Source organism: Sinocyclocheilus rhinocerous, unplaced genomic scaffold, assembly GCF_001515625.1.
Source record: "Sinocyclocheilus rhinocerous isolate Xijiao unplaced genomic scaffold, SAMN03320098_v1.1 scaffold1254, whole genome shotgun sequence".
Lineage (NCBI taxonomy): Eukaryota > Metazoa > Chordata > Actinopteri > Cypriniformes > Cyprinidae > Sinocyclocheilus > Sinocyclocheilus rhinocerous.
This window is the reverse complement of record NW_015643643.1, coordinates 636,213-654,335: the sequence shown is the minus strand read 5'-3', so window position 1 is coordinate 654,335 and position 18,123 is coordinate 636,213.

The window sequence follows — 18,123 nt, the reverse complement described above, 5'->3', positions numbered from 1 at the left end:
TGCTGTCTTCACGGAAGCTTTGCGTTCAAATATTTCAACTCAAATCAATATTTCGCGTCTAATTATTTACTTATGTGGCAAGTAGCCGTGTAATAAGCGGGATAATGTACATCCAGCCGGTTGTTATCATCTCAGAATAAACCCCTTCAAGCTGATACAAGACCCCTCCGCTTCGCGTCCTGATCACCCTGTCGGGGTTTATTCTGAGATAACAACCGGCTGGATGTACATTATCCCTTACATATCAGGTGGTTTATTTAACTATAAGCTGCATTAGAATATGTACACTGGGGATTCAAAAGTGTTTTGAATGTTCAATGTTTTGAAAACAGCCCTCACCAAGGCTGAATTTATTTTAATCAAAAATACAGTAAAAAAAACTGTAATATTGTGAAATATTATTATAATTACTTTTCAGCAGCCATTACTCAAGTCTTCAGTTTCACATGATCCTTCAGAAATAATTCTGATATGCTTATTTGCTGCTCTAGAAACATTTCTTATTAATATTAGTGTTAAAAACAGTATTTTTGTAGAATTGATTTCTGAAGGATCATACTGGAGTAATGGCTGGCTTTGACACTACAGCAGCAAATTACATTTTACAATGTATTCAAATAAAAAGCAGTTATTTCGAATTGTAATAACATTTCACAATATTACAGTTTCTACCGTATTTTTGATCAAATAAATGCAACCTTGGTGAGCAGAAAAATCGTAACTATTCCCAGACATTTGACCCCCAGTATAAGTATTAAGTATTCAAAGATTGAAGCTGGTTGGATCACCTCTGGCAGGATTACAGTTGTGAGCCTGCGTAGCCTCCAAGTCTGTCGGTATTGCACATCTTGATAATGGAATTTTTGCTCATTCTTTCGGAGCAATATTGCTCAAGCTCTGTTGCGGTATGTTTTAGGTCATTGCCCTGTTGGAAGATGAATCGTCTTCCAAATTTCAGTGCTTTTGCGGATTGCTTCACGTTGTCCTCGGGGATTCTACTGTATGCAGCTCCATCCATTTTTACTCCTAACTTTATGAGTTTTCTAATCCTTGCCGCAGAGAAGCCTCCCTAAAGCTTGATGCTTCACTCTGAGGATTGTGTTCTCCATGTGATGTACTACTAGGGTTTTGCTTAACAGCATGGAGGTCCAAAAGTTCACTTTATCAGACCGCTGTGTGTTCCACTAGACGGTTGAGCCCTTCACATGCTATCACATGTTGAGCCTATCGTAGTTTTCTTGCCACGCTCCCTTGTAAGATATTAATTTAGCTGTTTCTGTATGAATGAACACCATGTCTTTGCTATCAAAGACTTTAACTTATTTAGTCATGAAAGGCCTTTTGGTCTTGCTTATTATAGATCTTCTTCTGCCGACATTTAAAAAAAATTAACATTTCTGGGTGGATTCAGATAATTCCTTATGTCAGATATCTCATATAGCTTCTCATTTCAGCATTATTTATTTATTTATTTTTTGTTACATGAAGGTGACATGAAATATGTTTTAGAAATGTTTCTCTATACCTTCATCATTGATATTTTCTACTTTTAAAATGATTTTTATTTATAGATATTGACTTATCTTAGCACCATATTGTTAGTCAATTCTGCAAGACAGACTTTTCATGATAGGAGATGAAATAAAAATGAGCTCCTAAAACTTACTGCCAGATTCTTGAAGATCATTTCTTCAAACAGTGGTACAAGAGGATGTGATGCTGGTCCTTCAAGAGTCACTCACAACTTGTCTGTCCATAAAGCCTATATATATATATATATATATATATATAAAAGTCTTTACACACAATACTTCAGCATGTTATTCTTATTAAGTGAGGTTCATTTTTTAGGATTTTTTACCCAAGCAAAGTCTCTGAAAACCTGACACCTTGTAATTCTGGAGAATCCAGGAAGATTGCAGTTCTGGAAAATGTTGGTGCTGGAGACTAAATGTTTCCTGGTGGTTTTACACCTAATTCTTCACATTCTTAATTATTTTGCAGTTAACGTGTCTTTTCTTCCCCACCTGTTTTTTTCTGATCCCGCTGTCTCAGTGAGCATTTTGCTGTCCAATGGGCATGTCTTAACTTTGCAATTTCTGTATTGCATTAGTTTTGAATATTTCTCAGTCTGAGTTAAACCTCTTTTTTTGGCTCATTTTATCTGTAAAAGAAAACATGCCTAATAATTCTGCACACCTGAATATAAGGAGTTTTTCACTTCCAGCCTTCATGGACAATATATCACTTATAAATGATTAAATACAAAATCAATAGTGTGATTCAACTCGTAAGAATAATAGTAGTCCAAGGCACTCAAATCTTATTCAAAAAGTTTTAAAAATCCTTTATTTCATCATGGCTATAAGTTTTAAAAACAGGTGACAAGTGCACACCTACGCGTTGCGGCTATTTTGCCTTTGTCAGGGTGTGAGTAACAAACACAATCTGAGTTCATTTTGAGCAGCAATTAATTAGTCAAATAACTAACTCGAATGGCATTCTTATGTTCTGCTAATCTAATCTTTAATTTCCTTGTAGTCATCCCTATATAGAAACAACCAGAACATAATAATGCCATTCGAGTTTGTAACCCTTTGTATTCTATGACCCTTCATTATAAAGAGAAAAGCATGGTAGCCCAAGTACATTGAAGATAATCGGAATAGAACATGTCCCCAGGTCAATAAGAGGAGGTGATAGGGTCAATAGGCTTTTACAGAGAGAGTCTTTCTGGATCTATATACTGAAAGCAACTAAACTTCCAGGCTTAAATGGGGAATTAGACCTTTTACCTTTTTTGTAATAAGAATTCAGATCTGGAAATATTATATTGTTGATCTTGTTTTGTATGTTTTTTTGTTGTTGTTTTTTTTAAGAAATGTATACTATGTACATACATACATACATTGATTTGTGGAGTCTGATTTATATATTTAAGTTTATGTAATTTTCTTCTTTTTTCCCCCCTCTCCTTTATACATGATTATATTGTGTTTGATTTAATTTGATAGTAATCGTTGAACTTCCTCTCTTCTTGGAAAAAAAATATGATCAGAATATCAACGTGCCTAATAATTATTCACGCGGTATAGATAGACAGATGGATAGATAGATAGATGATAGATTTTCCTTAGTTGTAAATAAGAATTGGAGTGGTTTGCTCGAAAATACTATTTCAGTCTTTTTACTTACAAAAATCATGTTTAATTCAATGTGTTACTCTTAATTTTTTTTTGTTTCTGTTTTGCAAAATTTCTAGTCAAGCTGCAATTGGTCAAATTCTGCAAATGTGCAAAAATTTGTTTAAGCTAGATCAGTCATTTTATTTAAAAAAAATTATAATAATAAAATGTTCCAGAATGATATTAAACACAATACATAATTTGAGATGCAGTGGATATGACTTTGTGGAGGGAATTTTAATGAATTGTCCTGTGATTCATATGTTCATGTTGGACATTTTTAGCTGTCAAGCTAGGGTTTCATTTTCCAAACGTCCAAGGGTCAAAACTGCCCATAGTTGTGGAAACACCCTTACACTACAAAATGATCCACTGCATTTGCTAAAACACTGGCTTGCAAAAATGCACTCTATTTTTAAGCATTTTCACATGGGATTGTAAGCAATATTTAAAATAAATAAATAAACACACCCAGCAGTACCCAGATGTTTGACATCCCCCTCCAACATTTTTCTTAAAATACTGAGACATGACAATTAATATTAAAACATTCAGTTTCTTAACTCTAAATGTCGAGATTTACACATCCATGCATTTTAAGATAATTTAGATTAATATATTGGGATATTGTTCAATTACTTATTATTTACTTGTGCATTCAATCACAGGGTTATTTATTTAGTAAAATGCTTTTGACATTATTGAATTGTCTTAATTTAGCAGCATAATCTTTCAGTTAAATACATCATGTTTTGGTGTTGCACAAATATTAACGGTTCTAACAGGCTAAGCACATTTCTCCTCCAAAACTTTTTTTTTTTTCTTAAATCCATGTAACCTTTAAAAGTGAAATATTTCAGAAACTGGTACTTTTGGGTATACGTTCCTATTATCCATCAGTCTCTAGTGTAGTGAAGTCACGTATGTATGCACAAATCGACAGTTTAATTTCCATTCAGCGGAACATTAACTGTTGTTAACAAATTCTCATGTTGCGGTTTATTTACAATAATACAGACTAAAAAGTATTTTACGCTGTATAGCAGCTCCGTCTGAATATGGAAGGAGCGAAAGAAAGAGAAAAATGTCTCAGTGTGAGTTTGTGCCAGGACGGCGGGTGTCATCGCCCTTCCATTTTCTGCATTGGGCTCCGCTTGCCCTTTCAAATCAGTGAGCGGCTCACTCGCGCAGGAAATGAATTATTACCTCTCAGAGGGAGAGGAAAAGAAGAGAAAGGGAGGGGCGAGAGACTGGCAACGTAAAAGCGTACTCAGTAAAGATCACACAGAGTCCATTGCTGGTCTGAGAAATGGGCCCCGGCTGGTGGAAAAGACTTTAAAATAGCCGCTGACATTTACACTAGCTCCCCACGTCTGCTGTTTTAATAATGCCACTTTGAGAAGGACAGAAAAACGTGCACACATGAGTCCATAAATTCTCCACTGTTATACAGCGAGAGAACGAGTTCAAGCTAATTTAAGCTTTTACTTTTTGCTAATGTGCTAAACTAAACTGTACTCTTTAACGACAAGTAGTTCCCCTCTGAGATGGTCTTTCACTCACACTTCTCTAAAAACAATTGACAGAAATGTAATTTCTTCTGCTTGTTAAACTGCTGCTCTATGGTGGAAAGACTTCAAATTTGTGCTTAACCCTTATGTTGTGTTCTGGTCATTTTTGCCAGGACAGGGTTTTGTTTTCCCGAAATTACTTACTGAATTTGCTCACACAGGGTATAACAACTTCCACAAAAATGTATAATTTTTGCAAATTTTTTAGATTTTTCCCCCACCTTGTTACACTTGTGGTGTTCAGTTTTTAAGTGAAAGCTGAGGAGCGTAAGCTGAATAGCTGTGTTTCCATCCAAAGTTACAAATTAAACTTATGCGCAAAATTGGAATATTGCATAAAACATTTGCGAATAAAGCACCGTTTCCATCCAGTGAGTTGAAGAGAACAAAATCGCCACTTCCTGATTACCTTGCACTAAATATCACAAAGAAAATTTACATTTGCTGCAGTAGGCGAAGGCACTGTATATAATAATTTATGTATACAATGAATTACGAGTTTCAGAGCATGCAGATGAAATGCGATCAGTTATCTTATTTTTGGAGCCTGCTGTTTGGGAACGCAGTTCTGGGAGTTAATTATAACGAAGAATTTTGACGAGACTTTGCTCAAGCATTTTAGAATGACAAAACTAGCATTTCAGATGCTGTGCAATGAGATCAGTCCGTTGGTTGGTCCAGTTTTATGCTGTCCCATCGCAAAGTCACATGGCTTTTTTTTACGCACATTATGGAATTTATACAGTAAAAGAGTTTTCATCTTAGTTTATGCGCATGTTTTCTTACCGGATAAGAAATTTATCCTACTTAGTTGAGCGCATACGTTTTTTATGTGTATTTTTAGAATTTATGCGCATCTTGCCGTTTCCATCCAGCATTTTTTTTTATGCGATATCCCAAAATGCACATAAAAATAAGTGGATGGAAACCGCTAATAAGGCCTACAATCAATCTGTTACAAAAAGTACAAAACCTGTCCTAAATGAACGAAAACAAGTTGATAAAAAAATTTATCCAATATTTGGTAATAGAGCATAACGACATTTATAAAAAAAAAAAAATTTTGACCAGGAACACCAAATTATGTAAACGAGTTTTAGCACAAAGGTTGAGTCAAGACACATTCTTCTGTTTCTGTGATTTTTAAACTTCGTCACGTTTTTACTAATCATGAAAAGACTAAATGTAAATGTTCTTGAGATACATTTGAGACCTGTAAGGGTGTGGGATAGAACAGAGGTCTTCAACCCTGTTCCTTGGGACCCACTGTCCTAAAGAGTTTAGCTATAACCCTAATCAAACACACCTGAAGCAGCTAAACAAGCTCTTCAATATTGCTTAAAGATAAACAGGCAGGTGTGCTGAAGCAGGTTGGAAATGAACTTTTAAGGAGAGTGGGTCCCCAGGAGCAGGGTTGAAGACATCTGGGATTGAAGGCATGAATCTGCCCTGTGTAAATGTCACATATCTAGTTGTTTAGACCACATATGTGGAACTACGGCATACTGGGCCAAGAGAGCTTAAAGAGACCAGAAATCGAATTGCCTGCCACTGCAATCATGACTAAATTGAAGTTAGTATATTTGCATACAGCATGGGAAGTGCTGTAGTAGATTTGTGGACATATTTATCTATCCAAGTGTAAATGGAATGTGCGAAGCCAGCTGGACAGCAATACAAAGGATGCAGGAAGTGACTAAAGGCTGGAATACACTACACAATAGGGCCTTTCGCACCGCTTTAGTTCCAGAACTAAATGTACAGTACTAAAGTACTGGGACGATTTTGCGCGAACTATTTCCCTGTACCATTTAAAGGGTTGCATTCGCACCGAGAGTGTGTACTAAGAAGTGACGTAAGCCGGTCAGGAGCTAATTTGGTTCTTGAAAAAGGCAGTCCGGTACTAAAATCGCACCCAGTTCCGGCGGTGCGAAAACGCCAAAAAATGGGTAGTTCCACAATTAGTTCTGGTACTATGAAAAGGTTCCCGCGGTGCGAAAGGCCCTAATTTGTGCCCTTATTTAGAGTTTGGATAAGTTGATGCTAGTATAATGGTCACAGACCCCGATTTTTTAGCTTCAGACTTTGATTCCATCCAGTCGAAAGATATCAAACACCCCTATGTCATCTAAGATGTTCATTTCTTTATTTCTTCTGTCGAAAACAAAATAAGGTTTTTAAAGAAAACATTCCAGGATTTTTCTCCATATAGCAGACTTCAATGGAAAGGTTGAAGGTCCAAATTACAGTTTCAATACAGCTTCAAAGGGGTCTACACGGTCCCAGCCGAGGAATAAGAGTCTTATTATAGCAGAATGATCTGTCATTTTCTAAAAAAGTAAACATTTATATACATTTTAACCACAAATGCTCGTTTTGCACTAGCTCTGCAATGCGCAACACGTCTTCACACATTACATAATCATGTTGGAAAGGCCACGTGTGGTTAGTTCTTCATTTGTGTACTCCGGTTCAGAAAGGTAAGGTAGGGAGAAAAGCTCCATCTCATTTTCTCCTCCAACTTCAAAATCGTCCGACAGCATTGTTTTACCATTTATTTGTAAAGGGCATTTGACTTTCTTTGCACGTTCGCTTTGTAAACGCGTGACGTGACTAAGTAATGTGTGAAGTCGAACTAATGCATGACGAGCATTTGTGGTTAAAAAGTATATACATTTTTTTTTTTTTTTAGAAAATGGCCGATCATTTCACTAGATAAGACCCTTATTCCTTGGCTGGGATCGTGTAGAGCCCTTTGAAGCTGCATTGAAACTGGACCTTCAATCCGTTGGCTCCCATTGAAGTCCATTATATGGAGAAGAATCCTGGAATGTTTTCCTCAAAACCTTAATTTCTTTTCAACTGAAGAAAGAAAGACATGAAAATCTTGGATAACACGGGGGTAAGTAAATTATCAGGAAATTTTTATTCTGGAAGTGAACTAATTGTTTAATAAATTACACTTTATTATAAATACCCAATTGTTACCCAACGTTTTACTTTTAGTTAAAAATAAGATCACTGGGTCCAAAGAGAGTGGCATCATTTAACCATCAGTTCGGTTTTGTGCACTCTACACAGATTTTCTGATGATTCAGTTGTCATTTCTTGAATGTTCACATATAGTAAATCCAGTTGTAAAATGCAGTTGTCAGTGATGTTAATAACTGAACTCTTCGTGTAGAGAACGGGATTAAGCACAGTGTGTACATGGCCCTTTGTTCCACTTCAGATCATGTGTAGCTGAACCATCTCAGCTACGTCCTTATGTGGGTGGCAGAGCGCTGGCAACCCACACTGATATCTGATTTAATCTGGTTTTACCCTTTGCTCTGCCTCTCTTTCTCTCTCGCTCTCTCTCTTTCTCTGTGTGTTTGATGTTCAGATTGCTAGCCTGGCCTGCACAGCAGATACCAAGCCAACTCTGCGGGTTGCTACACAGTACCCAGTGTTAATGGGGGTCTGTTTATGACTGGCCTGGCTCTGCTTATAGAGGAAATATAGTCACAATGCCAACAATGTCTGTGTGTGTGCCTATGCTTACCGAGGCATAGCTTATATTTTGGATGTTTTTGTCTTATTTTATTGTAGTTATATGGGACTCTTTTTATTTTGCAAACAATGCCCCATTAGGAGGCCTTGTGATTTATTCCCACTCTGATCTCATTAGTATTTAGATATTTGAGAGTAACGTTTACACATCAGTTAAAATAAAAATGAAATGATGATTTAATTAATATATATATATATATATATATTACAGTTCAGATTCATAGTTGGTTAATAGTGAGAATTGGGCCTTAAAATAACCAAATTTGACACACAAAAAAGTAGATTTTACATGCTTTCGTTACTAATACATTAATAATGTATGTTTCAGTGTCTGTGTAAATGTATGAAAATATTCATATTTTACATATGGATGCATACAATTACTAATAAGATTATTTAATTTTATTGACCCTGACAGTGAAACAGTAATTACAGACATTCCTAGCTGATCTAAATAGATGTAATCTGTCACCCTTTTAGTATCTTTATCAGATATCTGAACCACCCAGGATACAACAGATCAGTTTCTGCGATAACAGACATGACAGAGCACACAAGCGAAACAGCTGTAATGAGTCGACTTCATCTCGCCTGTTAATTACTTCATACACATTCTGCACTGTTGCTTATGGGACTAATTATGAGGCAAACAGGCAAAGATTTCAAAGTGTCTCTCCTCCAGAACGTTGAAATGTCAAATGGGAGTGTATTCACGGGTAATGGTGCTCCGAGAGACACAGAGGAAGTTCTTCTCCACGGTGTTGGTTTGCTTTGATGGTTATGTTTGAGGAGCATATAGCACATTATCCTTAATAGACTATGCCATAAAGATCTGTGTCCATTCAATACAATGACTGTTTCCGTGCTTTCCTGCAATAGGCCTCATCAAGCAATGTGTCAATCACCTATATTTATTGAACCAAATCTTCTATTCATAAAATGTATATTGTGAGAAAAGCAAGAGTGCCTGACCAACAAATAATGTGATATGAATCACTGTTTCTGATTAAAAAAAAAAGTAATTCAAATGGTGTAACCATCAAGTAAAATATAATATTTTACTTGAATATAATATCAAGTAAAATGTAATAATTATAAAATTAATATATGTAATTTTGGAATATTTTTTATATTTAATATAAATTCAATATAATAAAATGAATATAACATATTTTTCCTTACATGTTGAATACAGAGTGTACAAAAAGTAGTAATTGTTTTCAAAAATATTTTTTCTAGTATTAATAAGGAGAGAACATGTCATTCTTTTATTTTATTTTTTCCCCCTTCCCCTGTTGTTCTCTTACATCAAAATTTCCAGACTGTTTTGGTCTGTTTTCACTTGTAAACTGTGTTTGATCTTTGCAAGTTTCTCTCCTGAATTTTTTTTTTTCACTAGAGCCTGTCTTTTTTCACTAGAGAAAGCAGTATTATGGATAGAGGTCTTCTAACTTAGCCATAAACAATGGTTTGAAACAAAACTAAACTAAACTAAACTAAACAATATCTTGATGGATGTGGTGATTACAAACATGCAGATTTTCACTTTACAAGACTTTACATCTTGAGTCTTGTGGATTATTGTGATGTTTTTTTATCAGCTGTTTGGACTCTCATTTTGACGGCACCCATTCACTGCAAGGGATCCTTTTAAAGCTCACTTAAATTGATTTTAAATTTATTACAGATCATGACATTGCGGTGTATTGGAAGCCTGTTGGAAACTAGTTTCTTTGGGATGTCAGGTGCCTTCATAAACAAAACCTTGCCTGTTAAGTCATCGACTGACTGAGCAGCTGCCAGCTGTTTTGGACACAGTCTTTACAAAATCAACATTTGCAGCATCAGCTGACCTCGACCACGGCAGCCATTTTGTTGACCTCCGCGTGAACCCTGTCTTTTTTTTACTTGCTTATTTTGGCAGGCTGTCCCCGAGGCAGCTGAGCTGTGTCGAGCTTCACCCCACTTCAAAGGGAGAATCTAGGCCTGCTTTGCATAATCAAGCGGAGAGAAGAAGAGCGAAAAGCTCAGCAGAGAAGCTACAGCTGGAACATACAGCGTTTGATAATCTCTCCCCCACCACTAGTCGCAGAGCTGCTAACATCTCAGCACAAAAGGGAGAATGACGGGACATCAAGCCTTGTCATGGAGTCTGGCCGTGATGATGGCCATGTTTTTTTCTTGTTTTGTTTCACTTGATCTGAAAGTCCAAGCTGCTGGAGACTATAGGCTATTAAAAGAGTCAAGGCTGTCATGTTCATAAAATGTTGACTGATGATTAAATGCCATACTGTATATAACCTTTTTGACTGTTTTTGACTATATACATTTTAACTGTTTTGTTCATGTCACTTATATTGTAAGCTTAATGGACACAAAACTTAAAAAAGGGTATTTATTCACAATGAACTCAGAATCACACAATAAAATATGATTTCCTTCAAGGCTTTGTAAACAAATATTTCACAGGGGTAGAATGGCATGAATAATTCACTCTGAAGCTTTCTGTTACCCAGCCAGCTTGAATATTATATTAGAGACGCACCAATATTAAAAATTTAGCAATACCGATAAGCTGATTTCACTCAAGTTCTAAACTATTTTGTCTAAAATAATAAAATAATAATAATAATTAATATAACCATATTATTATTATTATTGTATTGTGTGAAAAATGGACGAGATCTGCTAAAGATTAAATTTAATAGTGTTATAGCCTAGGTTATTTTTAAAGATGAACCTTTTAACTTATTGACCATTAGATGATGGCAAAAAAATGATCTAAATGTAAAAATGGGAAATAAACATAGTTAAATATGTAATATTGAGCAATATTGATATATACTGATATATATATTGTGCCTCTCTAATGTTATGGTAATATAATATTATTAGGTTGGCTTGAGAAAGCCAACCTACTGATCTGCTACTTAAAGGTGCAATAGGTGATTGTCTTCAGAAACATTTTTTGTTATGCTGGTTGAAAGTCTCTTCACATCCCGATAGCAATCATTAAGTTAAGTGGTCTAAATGTATTTGTCTGTATTTATATATTCTGTGGAAGGCGTAGGATCAAGAAATGTTCGGTCCGAGCGTTTTAATATGCTTTCCTACCTGCCTGTCAACGTATGTATTAGCATACCTCTGCGCACCCTGTTCGCGCAGACAGGATACGTCATCAGCGCGTTCACGCACGCTGTGCAGACAGAGCGAGAATGGCAGACAAACATTAACAATCCGATCTTCAAAGAAACATGCTAGCAACATGCCAATCAATCAATCAATCAATCAATCAAATCATCTATCTATCTATCTATCTATCCTAACATGCTAGTCACTTGTTAATCATGCTAGAAACATGCTAGCGACATGCTGGTAACTTGCTAATCATGCTAGCAAGATGCTAGTTACTTGCTAATCATGCTAACAACATGCTAGCAACATGTTAGTAACATGCTATTCATGCTATAAACATGCTAATGACATGCTAGTCACTTACTAATCATGCTAGCAACATGTTAGTAAAATGATAATCATGCTAGAAACATGCTAAAACATGCTAGTCTACATTTTCAAACTTCAGGCTTTTACAACTGCTTTAAACTTTCAGGCTAGGCTTTCTCAAGCCAACCTAAAGTTTGACTTGACAAACTTTTTATCTAGTTTTTTATCTTTATTTGTATGTCTTAGAGAGACCTTTAACATTGTGTATTTTAACCCTGTAAAACCTATAATGTATCATATTTAATACACACATTTCTAAGGCCTCTAAATGATCGACATCAAAATCATATCAAAACTTTGCTCTAAAGTAAACATAAGAATAACATTTATTTGATTATCCATACATTATTTTTATTGATTTATTTTAGAAAAAAAAAAAAACATGCTAAAATGTGAGTATCAAATATCCTCCATCAGGCTTTTGAGGAACATTTATTTGTTTATCTCTAAATCATCATTGCATTGCATTATATGGTTTGCCTCATGAAATCAAAACTACAGAGCCTTGATCATGAAACTAAACATTTAAATACACTAAGACATATTATTGGGAGATAAAGAATGACAACTGATATTTACATGCATTTTATATTGTAATCTATAGGCTATACTGTTATAAAGATCTCAGTGATTTGCATTAGAATTTCATCTTACTTTTTGGCCATATAAATATCAGTATCTGCACTGCACCAAATTGCATATTTTTGCTCATTTTGGGCCTCTGAATAAAACTGAGGTGTTTTTCCTCCTCAAGTATGAACTCCATATTCTCACTATATCATATGGGCCAAAAAAGCCTGTTGTATCAAGTATGATAATCAATTAAACACATATGCAAACTTAATATTTTTGTCTAAATGCTCAATAAACTATTCTATTTGAAAATATTTGATTTTTCTGACTATTATTTCATGGCCTTTACAGGGTTCAATTGATATTCGTTTACATTTCTTTTTTGAACAGCAATATGTGACTAGAATTTAAAATACAATAATCTCACTGATGTACTAAGAGGTAATAAATCGAGCATTTAAACAGGCTTACATTTTTACATTTCTTAAACTCAATCTTAAAATCAGAAAACAGATCAAACAGTCATGATTAATCTCTTGACTTCAAGCTGTCATATTTTATTTCTTTAAAAGTCACGATGATGGATCTCGCCTCACAGGTCATCATCTTGAACCAGCAGATGGACTTGATCTCATTAACCTCATTAAATCATTTCTGCTCAGACCCAGCATAGATGTGCAACCTATGACTTTTCTGTTTTTAGAAAATACTTTCCCGTAGCGCACAGAGCTCATAACAAAACTTTCTATCCAAATATCCTGCCTGAAAGGAATGCTGAGTTAGGTCTGGCCTTAGATCCTGTGAACTCCTCATCAGCAAGGTCAGTCACAGTCCAGCACGGTTTAATGTCCATCACTTGAAAGTAATGGGTTGAAGCAGTTCTTTTGCTGATCTGAGAGCGGTTTTACTGTTCTGTCATGGGCATTTTTCCTGCAGCAGACTCAGAAGGAGGTTTTGACTGTAAGGTGGCATGAAGACAGAAAGCATCACCCTCCAGCTGCGGCCATAACAGTCTCTCCTGCTTTATGTAGCCCATTAAATATGATTCCTAATAAAGCTGACTATATTAGCTAACTGACCAACCTACCATTAAAAATTAATGAATGGTGCCGCATGATGCAAGTAGAAGGCTACGGGACTGTGTATGTGTAGGGGAGAAAAGAGAGTTTGGAGAAGATATTTAAATGCCTCGTTAAATTGGCTTTTTAATAGCCAGAGGCATTATTTGTCAGAGTCAGTGGGCAATATGACCATTTTATAAATTTTATTATATAAACATATTCTGAATTTGATTTGACATACCCAGTGTGTTTACCAGTTCCATATTAATCAAGTATGGGCAAATAATTACTTTCTACTTTCTTATAGTATGTCCAGTTCTTTTAGCTGTAAATTAACAACAAAGTGCTGTATTTTTACAGTACTGCTGTTAAAAAAAGTTTACTGTATTTTTTTTTTACATAAACTGTTTTGTCTATAACAATTTATCTTTTTTATTTTACATGGAAATACTGTAGTTACTGCATATTTTTCTTACATTACTTACTGTAGATTGAATTTGTCATTTCATAATAAAAATTATATTTTGTTATTTTTCATAACAATAATAGCATAAGAAAATAGAAAATAACACTCTCTTTCAAAAAGCAGAAAATGGGCTTTTATGAACACGTAAGCAGAAATGTCAACTTTATTTTAAACCATCAAATATTTTTTATTTAAATTTACCATTTTTATATCCCCATGATAAATGCCAGCACTTACTATGAGCGATATTTTCTATTGTAAATTTAACATTATAATACAAGTTTTCAGTGTGTCCCTCAAGTTGTCCAGTCTATTATTATTTATTTATTTTTGACTACTGTCACTTCAGATGAAGCTGGCAAAATGAAAATATGATTAAATCATAAAGCTGACATCTCTTCCTTGGAGAGAAAGGTAAGCTTTTAAATGGACAAAGGGATATGAGTTTCCTAAGATAATGTACACAATGCCCATACATTAAAATCATAGGTCTTTCATTCATTGTTCATTTGTCCTTAACAGGGTGGGCATTTTGGTGTTACATTTTATAGATTTTGTTTAATAAATTCTTAAGTTTATTTACTTGAGCTTGACCTAAATATTTTTTTTTTATGTTTTACATCTATCTATCATTCATTCACTTTATTTATAGAGCACTTTACAACTGCACCTGCAGACCAAAGTGCTGTACAATCAAGAAACACCATTAAAACACACAACTTAAAACAACACACATCCTACTAACAACAAAGACTAGCCCACCCTCTCAAAGGTTAAAGACAAGAAGTAGTTTTTGAATTCAACTTTAAAAGCATTTAAAGATGAGACCTCTCTACGTTCCTGAGGAAGACTATTCCAGAGCTTCGGCCCCGCAACAGCAAAGGCCTGATCCCCTTTTAACTTTAAATGAGTACGAGGGACAGTAAGCAATAACTTATTATTGGATCTTAGAGACCTAGGTGCTTGACGAACAGCAACGAGCTCAGACACGTAAGCAGGGGCCATCCCATGCACTGCTTTAAAAACATAAAAATTTTATCCTGTAGTTCACTGGTAACCACTTGAGAGAAGCTAAAATAGGAGAGATATGATGACTTTTCTTAGCAACCACTAGCAGCCTAGCTGCTGCATTCTGAACTAATTGCAAGCGTGAAATAGTGGTCTGACGGGACTCCACATACAACACATTTCAATAATCCAGACGAGACTAAAAAAAGGCATTAATAACCTTCTCTAAGTCTTTTCTTGACAGAATAGGCTTTAGTCGAGCAATAGACCTAATCTGGAAAAAAACAAGTCTTTACTACAGCATTAATCTGCTATCATGATGGCACAAGATGTTGTTTTGAAAACTGTTTGATTTTTTAAAGTGTATGATGTTCAAAAGGCACCGAATAGGGATGACCTAAATATATTTTACAGTACTGCCCTTTTTTGCACAACGTTGCCAGTCGTCTTGAAAGTCACTTTGCCTTTTTTGGTTCTTGAGTCATGTTCAGGGTTAACGTACATAAAGGCAGGAAAGAAAAGGAGTACATATGTAAAGACGGGACAGATGATATTTGCAATCGTTTTTGTAAAACCAGATGGCTGTTTTAATTATTTATTTGATCTGAATTTGTATAAAACTGGTTGTATAAGTGTAAAATGCTCTATAAGTGTCAAACAACTACACTTTTACTGAAATAAATAAGTGTATTGTACCTTGCTACACTAATTACTCTCTCAAATTGAATGCTTTTTTTGTGGGGGGAAAAATCCTCTTTTATCTGGAATATTCTTCTAATTAAACCACGGGTGTCAAATTCAATTTAAGTTGAGGGTCAGATGAGAGAAAATTTCCCCTTGTGCAGACCAAATGACCTTTTATTAAACTTTAGTGAGCTGACAATTTCATTAAAATGACAAAATACAATATTGTTTATAAGAAAACTAGAAAATACACACTGCTCCAGTGAAAAACTGCATCTAATTACTTTAACAAATGAAAAGTACAGTCAATTAGCTAAAAGAAAATTCTACAGATTGCATTTCGTCACCTTGAAATTATAAGGTTCTATCTCATATTTTTGCCAAAATTGAGTTCTTCACACATTCTTATTCTGTGACAACTTATTTACATTAAGTGATGCCTTAAGTTGTGTACATTTTGGGACTTTTTTTTTCAGATTAAAGGTTCTATTTACAAAAACTTGGAAGCTTAATATCTCAAAACCGTTCAGAATGCAGATAGAACCTTATAATTCCAAGGTGGCGATTTGTGTGCAGACAATTATTAATATAAATATAAACCAATATAAAATTTGTAAAACTAGAAAACATTAACACAGTTATTCGTTATGAAATCTGTGGTCAAATAATGGCATTCAAAACCATTCACTTTCCGTTGAAATCAAATATGAAATCAAATACTCACTAGTAACAAGAACAGTCTGTTAGTAAAAATGCAAGAAAGCCATTTGTAATGGAGTTTTAGATCATAAAAATGCAGGCATTTTGCATTTAAACCCTGCTTCCTGACACCTGACATCTCTTTTTTTCAACCAGTGCATCAACATCAGCGACCAGTTTTTGTGCAGTTGCTATTGTCATAATGTCATTTTAGATGTCTGTGTGAGTTGGAGCGCAGGATGGACTTATTAATGTTCATTATGGAAAAAGCCTACTCACAGAGATATAGTACTGAACTTGCTGAGATTTTTAGAGGCAAATGCTGTCATTTTTGGAAACGTCGGTTTGAGCTGTTGGTAAAATACATCCACAGTGACTATTGCAAATGTATCTTTCAAAGGTATGTTGCACTGCAGTTCGGTTAGTTCCATTTGGAGTTCCTCTGGAAAATCTCACACTAAACGGTGAGCAGAAGAGTGAGAATTTCTTCTCATGTTCATTGAAGACCCGGAAGCGATTCTGAAATTCCTTCTGTTTTTCTTTGTATCTGTCTATGTTGTTTTTGTCATGAGCAGTGTGCACAGATTTTAAAGTGGTGAAATGAGCTGGGCTACCTTGGGGGCAGCTGTATCACCCACTGATCTAGTTTCATTCGAAATGTGTGAATGCATTTGTAATATTCAGTCACGACTCTGTTGCGGCCTTGAATCTTTGCATGGAGCACATGTAAGTGCTCTGTTATGTCAACCATAAAAGCAAGATCACGATCCCACTCCACGTCATCCAGCTCAGCCACTGGTTTCTCTTTGTTTCTCATGAACTTTCTGATTTCTGAGTCCAGATCAAAGACACGGTGGTAAGGTAGACTGTGATCAAGTCTTTTTTTTCTGATAAAAAAAGCATCAAACTGCAGATTGTTGAGCCCCTTTGCTAATATAAAATTAACCATTTTTATCACTACACTCATGGTGTTGTCCATTTTCAGGCTTTGGCTACAATGCTTCTTGATGTAATAAACAATGAAAGTTCTATAATGTTTGTGTTGGATTCTTTTTCTGAATGTTCTCTTTTAATTTCCTGCCTTTTTGCTGACCATGAATGGAGCACCATGCTAACAGCGTGAATCCAGTCAACCTCCAGTCTATTCAGAGCACCAAAAAGGCTGGAGTACATGTCGGTGGAAGGAGTTGCGTATGTCATTGGCACCAGCTCAAAAAAATTCTCTGGTGACCTGGCTACTTTGTTTATTCATTGGAACTGAATACAAAGAGTGATCATTTTTGTGTATCGGACAACGCTAGTTATGATTCTAAATAGCCAGCAAAATATACTGTAGTAGGCTCAAGACTTGATTGCTTAAATATAGAAATCGAAAATATCTTATATGCCCTAACTTTTTGCTTGTGTCGTGCAGATTATTGAAGAGGAAAAATACCCACACTTTCAGTGAGAGCTTAATTTAAAAAGCTTGTTATCATGGTGTGCGTTCATTTGTGCTTTTCACTTATACCACTAATAGGTGCAATAATAACAATTAACAACATTAACTTTATATTGCTGTTTCTTACAAACATTTAAGTGGTTTATGACTTCTAATAAAGAAAGCAATACAATGGCAACTGGCTTCTTTGTTGTTCACTTTTGAGTAAGCACAAGTAAATACCAACATGGAAGGACATTCTCATGTTATTCTGATACACGTCAAATCAAAATTCCCTTCTGGTGTGTAAAGCTTGTTACACCGTACAACCCTGGCAAGAGCTTCTCTGTGCCCTGGTTCAGTCCCTCATTACCTGGCACACAGAGTGCCACAAGAGGTG